The 9464-nt window shown below is 39.4% G+C and overlaps 1 long non-coding RNA gene across 1 annotated transcript; it reads left to right on the forward strand.

Moving 5' to 3' along the window:
• Positions 1–1914: 1914 nt before the first annotated feature.
• Positions 1915–5081, forward strand: LOC112575115. Its single transcript, XR_003101566.1, has 3 exons — positions 1915–2698; positions 3167–3231; positions 4047–5081. It is a non-coding gene; the product is annotated as an uncharacterized LOC112575115 (long non-coding RNA).
• The last annotated feature ends 4383 nt before the right edge of the window (positions 5082–9464 follow it).

Below are 9464 nucleotides of genomic sequence, written 5' to 3' on the forward strand. Positions count from 1 at the left end.
TCTTTCCATCCCAAAATCCTTTTTGTACACACATTTCACAGCCATAATAGCTGGAATGACCTTTCACTTGCTTTACAAACGCACGAGTAGGTGTATCACAGATAAAACAAGAAATTAATCTGTACACACTGAGGGATACCTTCTAGTTCCACTGGCCCCTGCTGTAATTCTGTCATATCCCTTACAAGGTCTTGTAAAAACATATTAACATCTTCGGGTTTTCTATCCCCACAGTACAAGCCAATTACAAAAGGGTCAGTTTCTACAGGGCTATATATTCTCCCCAGAATAGGCCAAGACTGATTACATGAGGAATGAAAGAGTGGCAGACCATTGATATTTACTTGTATATATAATAGGTTTCAGAATTTGTGGTTATTATATTTTTCAGAAATAATACTCCACAAAAAAATGGATGGGAAGAAGAGAAAGTATCCATCAGAAACAAAGATGCAAATGCACACACATTGGATGATAACACTCCATATACTTGGTGTTTTCTTTTTTATTTGCTGGTTCAATCTTCAACAAAAAATGAATTTTTATCATATTGTGCTCTGCAAACTGGTGACCAGACTACAGTGAAGAAATAAGAAAAATTAAATACTTCAGGTAGCGAAGATTGCAAAAAATAAACTTAAAGAATTGTGCTCTTGGATAATTAAGAGAGGAAGACCATAAAATTAACAACAGTATGAAGGAAAGGAGAGAAGCATAATTAATCGAGAAAAGTTGTTTGATGGCTGATGACTAAGACTAAAAATGATGTGGGACAACTGATGCATGTTGAGGACTGCTGACAATGTTGATCTACAGTATCTTGGTGTGAACAAAGTGGATAAACGACATCAGATTCTGCCGAAATCCATTACATTTCAGCATGAAAGTCTTTACATGTAATTTGTAACAACTTGTCTTCACTTCATCACAATTAAAAATAGTGGAGTATAAAAATAAAAATTAAGATCAAGTATGTATGCCAATCCTTGTATCATAGGCATCAGTGAGGTAGTATAATTATTGCAATCTTTTCATAAAAACAAAATTCTACTTAGCTCTTAACAGTCATTTTTGTCATAGTCTGTTGCAGACAGGGCAAGCTTTAATTGTTATTCATCAGTCCTCATATGCAGGAAGCCCCAATTGGACTATCGTCACACGATAGTGCATGTAAATTTTGATGCAGGGGCCCCTTTTTGAAGAAGCCTACCATGGTTTAGCGAATTACTTCAATGGCTATGTCAGCAAAGTCTGCAAGAGTAACATCAATAAAGAAACGCACAAAAGGCGGTTGATACTGCTGCTGGTAGAATGTAAATGCAAGTATCAAATCGTTCGGTGTAAATTTTTTTCCGCTTCCGCGAGCAGCTAGGAATATCGACAGATCAAGACAATTAGTGGCGAGCGGCTCTCATTCATGCTACAGGCCGCTAGATCAGACCACAAGTTTCAATCTACTGACAGCCAAGATTTGTTCAAGGCACTTGGAAGAAGAATGCATTAAAAAAGGCACTGATCTTATTTACCTCTTGCTCTTGTTTATCCTGTTCATGTTATAGTTCGCGACTACAAGGCGACAATTTTCACATAGCCAAGGATATGCCCATTAAAAAAAAAAATTTAGTTATTAATAATCGCGTCATTCATTAAATTACTTGAGAAGTGTATTGATTAAATATTCTTCATATTGTTTTTAAAAGCTCGCTGTAGATGAATAGGCCTAGAACAACGAAATAACCGATTTTATATAAAAGCGAGAGACCGAGGTAAAGCATATATATGCGAACACTTCATGATTCTAGATCTAGAAGATCTAGAAGTTTAAATGCAATTCATATCTTATTTATTATTTCATACGAAAGATTTCCGACTAGTGAAGCAAATACTTTTGTGTTCTAAATAGCTACGAGTAGGGGTAAGGCTGTAGTGTGGGTTTGTACATCTGTTTTACTGAGAAATGACGTGGTTTCTCTCTCTAGAAATTACATCATTTACGCGGATACGTGTGGGAGCTTAAGCTCGTGTTGGCTGTGAGGCGTGATTGGTTGTGGTATGTCAGGTGGCATGACTGGCCAATGGAAAGGGGTTTTGGACAGAAAGATCTAGATGCAAGCTCAGCATTTTGGGCTAGAAGCTTCTAGAGAGTGACATCAGCGTCTGGGTCTTTGTGATTGGTTGTGGTATGTCAGGTGGCATATAACGGAGTGTATAGTGCTTCAGCACCGGCAGCCGCTTGATGAAACCGGTAAAAGCTGCATCTGGTGAAGGCGTGATTGGCTGTGGTATGTCAGGTGACATAACTGGCCAATGGAACGGGGTTTAGGACAGAAAGATCTAGATGCAAGTTCAGCGTTTTGGGCTGGAAACTTCTGGGACGTGACTGACGCTACTGGGTCTTTCGCATGCATTTTGTGGAGTAAAGTTGACTGAAGTCGGCTCAAAGCTGTTTAAAGTCTTCACTGCAATCCTGCCTGAGAAGTGTGTCGACTTAACTGCTGATTTCAGAGGTGCGTTGACCCGCTCTATAACGGAGTGTATAGTGCTTCAGTACGGCAGCCGTTTGATGAAACCGGTAAAAGCTGTATCTGGTGAAGGAACGTCGGTCCCTGAGCGGTGCTGCAGTTGAATCAACGCCCAGATCTTAAGGGACGAAAAAGCCGGAGTGACACAAGGCAAGACCAGAGCAAGAACGCCACGAGTGAGTGTGTTGTGCTAAGTAGTGTATTGTGTGTGTGATTAGATTTAAGGTTAATTGAACAGTGACTCATTAGTTATCTGGACACATTAGACGTAAGGGGAAACAATTGGGAACGGGACGACCTAGGGAACCGGCCAAGTAAGGGGGAACAACTTATTACAAAGTTACTTCATGTGTATTCTCCCTTTTTTCATTTGGTAATAATTAATAACGTTCTTTTAATGCACTAAATTGTCTTGAGTTTTCTTCCATTGGGGTTATGCGTGCTTGGGTGCTCGAGCTAACTAAAAGTTGATAATTAATAAGCAATTTAGTTTGGTAGCACGCGGTAAATGTCGACGGGATTTGGTGGGGGTATCGACGGTGTTTTGAACCGGTGACAGAAATCGTACCCCCTACCAAATCTACGGATCGACCCCGCCCCAGGTTTGCGACAGATGTGTTTACTGTTTTGTAATGCATTTGCAGATCAAAAGCCTCTCTTGTGTAGGTGGCTTTCAAGGGGCTTTCAAAGGTGCAGACCATGATATGCAGTAAGTAATGATGTATAAATATTAGTATTTATCAGGGATGCCCATCCTACGGCCCGCGGGCCATATCCGGCCCGCGAAACTTCTGCCCACAGTGCAGGAAATCGGCATGTTAGTAATAAAAAAAGACCTTAAAAAAAAGAAAAAAAGGGAAGAAGAAGTATTTATCCCTACGTAGGGGCGTCTCTCAATTTTTTTTTCGATGGACGAACATTTGATTCAGTGCTCCGACTTGCTGTCTCTACGATGCAGCCGGACATTCAGAAGTTGGTTTTGGGTAAACAACTTCAAATATCTCACTAATTACTACATAATTAACGGCAAGTACAACTTGTTTCTAATAAAAATGGTATCTGCTCTATTTTTTTCTTCTGTTTTTTTTTTTGTTTTGTATTTTTGAGGTGAAGCGGCCCGTGACATGCTTGTCGGGAAATGTGTATGGCCCGCAGGCCGAAAAAGGTTGTGCATCACTGGTATATATTATTATTATTAAGTTACAGAAATATGATTTGTTTTATACACTTTTTGAACCAAAAAGAAGAGGTGCTGATATAAATGCTTATTTTTGTATAATATAAATTGACACTTTTCATGGCTAGCTCCACAGTTCAACATTTTTTTAAACTCTTGTCAGAATCAATTGTGCTTCCATGTGTGAAACTTGCTTAAAGACACCTGAAAACAGAAAGACATGGGGGAAGAAGCAGAAGCACCATAGAACTGAAACAAGACTTCTTTTAAATCTGTTTTTAATCTGTAAACCTATTAACCTTCTTTAATTTACAAATCCCAATTTTCCCATATTTTATTATCTTCAGAAGCTGTACAGAAGAACAATGGGTGAATGAAGGCTTCAGATAACATCATCGAAAAAAACAGCAACAGAAAGAGTCGGGGTAGAAGCAGAGAGAACAAAACTAAATGCTAGCATATTTCAAGGAGGTGACAACTGTGTTTCTGTGCCCTGTGAATTTCCTGGAATTTCCTGGAGTATTATGGCAGAATTGTGCAGCTACGTTTCCTCGTTGGAATTTGGAATGCCGAACTGCTGGATATTTGTTTTATTCATTTTTGGAAAATCATCTTGGATTATCCAGCTTTTTGCTGCACTGTATCAACCTCTGTATACCAAACAACTTTGTGCTAATTTCCTTTCCCCGCCTCCACCCCTGCAACCAGGAGGTGAGCACAACTCATAGGCGCAGTCAGACGTGTTTCTGAGCGCTCCCGATGAAATTTGGAAAATCTGCATTATTTCTACTACATTAAATCACCCCAGGCTAAAATTGTGAATTCCACTGTGTGTAATACATATTTACTGGTCATGCCTGCGGAACTTTCAACTTTTCGTGTGCTTTGTGGTCGCTTTTTGTGGCGATACGTCTACTTCATGCAGCGAAGGGCGACGGCTGCCGCAGTCAAACAAAGCAAGGTGAGCACTAAGAGAGCACAATGTGTGCTGCTTGCTATCATCATATCTAGTCTGCTGATGTGTTCTGGAAATGTTGAACTGAACCCCGGACCCCTCGAGGAAATAATTCATGTTCCAAATGCAGCTGATCAGATGACAAGTGACTGCACGGTACCTGACGTTTCGTTAACGGACACACTTGTCCCTGTACAGCTTGCCACAAGTGACAGCGAAAACCCTACCTGTGCCGGCCCTGAGCCAGAACAACCCACGATTCAAAGTATATCATCTAGTCTCGCCCTTCTCTCTACTTCTCTGTCCCGCTTGGAACAGTCACAGTCCGCTTTTGTCTGTTCTGTAGACAGCCAACTTCGTGGTATCGGAGACATCATCACTCACCAAATCTCACAGCAAATACAAACATTTTACCAGTCCTTGGTGCGGAACATCAGCGGGATCCAAGACAGCATTGACTCGGTCAATGTGAAGATTTGAGAAAATAAGAGACACATTGACGTGTTAACCGAGGAAAATAAATTGTTAAGAGAGAAACTGGGTGAGATTACAATGGAGATGGACAAGCTCGAAGCTGCGTCTCGACGAAAGAACCTCAAAATGTTTGGCATTAAAGAAACGGCTGGCGAAAATTATGCTGAGTGTAGCTCTAAAGTGATATGCCTTTTAAACGAATTTTGTGTGGAAAAGTCATGGTGTACGGAGGACATTGAGCGGGCTCATCGCCTCGGAAACAGAAAGCCTGGTGAGGCCCTTCCCAAGGCCCTTAATTGTACAATTTCATCGGTGGAATGACAAAATGCGAATCCTGAGCAACAAGACAACTAGAGACAAACTTCGGGCGGCCGGCATCAGAGTCGCCAGTGATTTGACGAGACAACAGACGAACAATATCTAAAATGCTCGCGAGGAAGGGACTTTTACATTCTATAAAAACGGTAAACTTCATACAGTACCGAGACGTACACCTACGTCCCCAAACCCGTGATGCCTACGACAACAGCAGTGTCATCAAAGACGACGCCCACTACACCACGATAGACCCCGGTCACCCTGCTACTGTCTCTACAGGCGATGACAACGATAACGATAGTGATGCGTTGTCTGCTGAATCGCCGACCTTACAGCAATCTAACTCTTTTGGACTCATTGAAGAACTACCTACTGGTCATGACGATTGCAACATGTCTCATGTTAGCTGCACCATTCAACAGGCAATCGGCGGGCGCCAAAACAGTGTAAGTGGGCCAAGTTCACCACCTGCTACGCACAAACACCACGTGCAAAACGCGGATCGAGCGAACGACGTCAGAGAAACACACCCGACCCAACAGCCAACCAGCATGAACTGTTCAGTTCCAGGCGCCATGAACGCCGGTCAACCTCACTACGAGACAAGATCACGTCGTGCTACGACAGCTGACGCTACACAACAACAACTACCCGTCAGCTGGACTAAAGCAGTTTCCCGCAAACCGGTCCCTAGCTGTAGTGACAGAAATAAAACTGCAGTCTCAAACAGACAGAACTCTAAAAATCAAATCAACCTCCACCCCTGCAACCAGTTCATCACCTATTTTCTGATGGAAAAGAGACTTACAAGAAACTGAAATTAAAAACTGTGACATCATTATTATCCTCATCTTCAATCAAGGCCAGGCACCTGAGGTAAAAAATTTTTTTTGTTTTATGAAATAGTGCAGATTTTTGTAGTCACCTTAATTAAAAAAACATTTGGTCTGCACATCTGTACTACACTAGTTACCCTTCCGTATTCACAAAAAAATGCACTTTCAAAAGGTCGGAAAAGTGATCCTAAAAAGAACAAAATATTTACACTCCTAATCATTCACACAATCAGGATAGAAATGTAATTACAACTTCCCAACGTGCCTGCACAATGATTCGTAACACCAAGAGGAAATAAAAATCCTTGAGTTAACACAGTAGTAAACACGACACGACACGACACACGACACGACACATTTTTTTTAATGTCAATGGCTCATGCAGTCATTTTGACATGGGGTATATATACATAGTGATAACACAATGCATCATATTTTACAACAATCACATATACATCTCCATATATTAGTTCTTTGTATTAGTTCTTTGGCCATCAGAGAGTGAGACTTTACGCATGCATACCCTCACACACACTACTAATCTTACATGTTCTAACTCTATTGCAACAAACCTACTAATTAACTAATCTCTGTTCTACTTATTATTTCTTTATTAAGGAGTTCTTTTAGTCGCATCTTATTAGCTTCAGCTACAAATTTTGCTAAACATTTCAGTAACTTTTTGTTAGAAAGGGATAGGTATACCTCTATTGTTTGAACAGTATGTGATTTGAAGAGTTGGTTATTCATCCGAAGGATCTCATAATATGGACACCTAAACATGAAATGCTCTTCATCTTCTATGACAGTTGTTTTTCCACAAGCTGGCCAACCTAGATATAATTCCAAAGGGGCTTCAAACCATCTTTTATTCGCATTAAGACCTAAGGTTCTTGTTCTAAGTCTAGCTAGGGCACTTCTGTTCCACCTATTGTTTATAATCGATAAATATTTTTCTGGCTGTAAATTATCTTTAAATGATAGGAACCATTCATATTTTGTGCCTTTCTCCATGTTTGCGTGTCTGTTTTGCTTAAAGGAACATATTATGCGGTCGTTGAATTCTGAAAGGAACATATCTTCATCCCCCACCCCCTGGTTGACCCACACTATCCCAAACCCATTTTCTGAAAGTACTTTCTTTATATTAGATATCCAGTTAAGCTTTCCAGACTCATGCTGCTGGTGAAGCATTTCATAAGCTTGTTTACAAAGTCTTGTTATGGGTAACTTAAGGATGCGTAGCCAAAATTGTATGCATTTCATGTAAGTATCTATGTACAGGGGGTATCTACCCGTTTCACCATATACAACCAAATTTGAAGAGTGCAGGGGAACATTTAGAAAACGTTTAATTGCAAATGTATGTATTTTTTCTATAGGGTTATTTATATATAAGCCCCAAATTTCTGCAGCATATGTCAACACTGGTTTTACCTGGGAGTCAAAGAGTTTCCAAAAGATGGATGGATTATTTGAGCTCAGCTTTCTAAGTACCCTAAGAATTTCTATCACCCCTTTTTTTTCCTTTCATACATAATTCATTCCATGCTGCAGTAAAGCTCATCCTAGTAGAAAAATATACTCCCAGATATTTATAGTTATTTGTTACTTTAACTTCTAAATTACCATACATCCATTTCTCTTTGGAGGAGAGGTAACCACCCTTCCTAAAAACTATAACATTAGTTTTATCCAAATTAACGGTCAACTTCAATCTATCTGCTTCTTGTTTCAGTAAATTTAGTTGATTCTGTAAACCAATAGCTGTATTCGAAACAAGAGCCACATCATCTGCAAACAATAGTAAAAAAATTTCTACAGCCTCAGGTATTAACTGGATCCCATGTTTACCTCCCTTGCTTATTTCAATTGCTAGTTCATTAATAAAGAAGGAGAACATTAAAGGACTGAGTAAACAGCCTTGCTTGACTCCTTGAGGGCATTCAAACATGTCTGTAGTTACAGACTTATCTCTAACCCATGCAAAAACTTATCTATATATTGCCCGCAAAGCCATATACATTCTACCATTCACACCATTCTTTCTCAGAATACTCCAGAGCAAATTTCTATTAACTGAATCGAAAGCTCGCTTAAAGTCCACAAATGCAACGTACATCATCTTATTTCTTAGCAAGTGCTTCTGCACTATAGCAAACAAAGTAAAGATATGGTCAATTGTACTATAGCCTTTTCTAAAGCCTGCCTGCTCCTCTATAAGCTTTTCTTCTGCTTCTGCCCATCTTGATAATCTCCTATTCAATATATCTGTGTAAATTTTACTAATAACACTAGTTAGTGCCACTCCTCTATAATTTTCTGGTTCGTTTATATTTCCTTTTTTATGTATTGGTACTATGATAGATTTGAACCATTCGCATGGGAAGGTGCCTTTCTCAAATAAAATATTGAACAGTTTTAGCAAGAAGTCAAGAGAAGCTTCGTTTGAGTTTTTTAACATTTCACTAATAATTTTGTCTGTACCTGCACTTTTTCCGTTTTTTAAATGTTTAATGCCGTTTTTGACTTCTTCAATGGTTATTGGGTCATTGAGTAAACATTCTTCTTCAGTCGATCTATCTAACACTTCATCTGTATCTTCATCGGTAGAGAAGTCAGGAGTATTAAAGACTTTGTAAAAGTGGGTATACCACTGCTTTTGGTCTATCTCGTTATAAATATTTGTCTTTCTGTTTATTCCCTTGATTGTTGTCCAGAATAGTTTGGGGTCATTTATAGAGGTTTTTATTTTATCTAACTGGGCTTCATTCCATTTTCTCTTTTTTTCCCTGATTACAACAATATATTCTTTCCTTTCTCTAACATAGGCATCTTTATACACAGTTTTAAGTTCCATAGTTTTTGCTCTTCGGAAGCGTTTAAGAGATTGCCTGACTCTTTTCCTCCTTTGTTGACATTCAATGTCAAACCATTTATTATATCTAGGTCTTTTCCCTCCTACTTCTCTCAACATGCTAGTAGCAGCTCTGTGTAGACCCTTTACTAAAGTGTCCAATGCATAATCTATATCTGAAGCAAGTAACTGATTAGCCTGAGTGAGACACTCTTTGAATTCATCAGAATCTAATTTATCTTTGTACTCAATGGCCTTATCCTCGCACCATACAATTCGATTGTCGTAGTTTTTTACACAAAGGGACCTCCTCTGCCTTAATAAA

This window comes from Pomacea canaliculata, linkage group LG11 (genome assembly GCF_003073045.1).
Source record: "Pomacea canaliculata isolate SZHN2017 linkage group LG11, ASM307304v1, whole genome shotgun sequence".
NCBI classification, from domain to species: domain Eukaryota; kingdom Metazoa; phylum Mollusca; class Gastropoda; order Architaenioglossa; family Ampullariidae; genus Pomacea; species Pomacea canaliculata.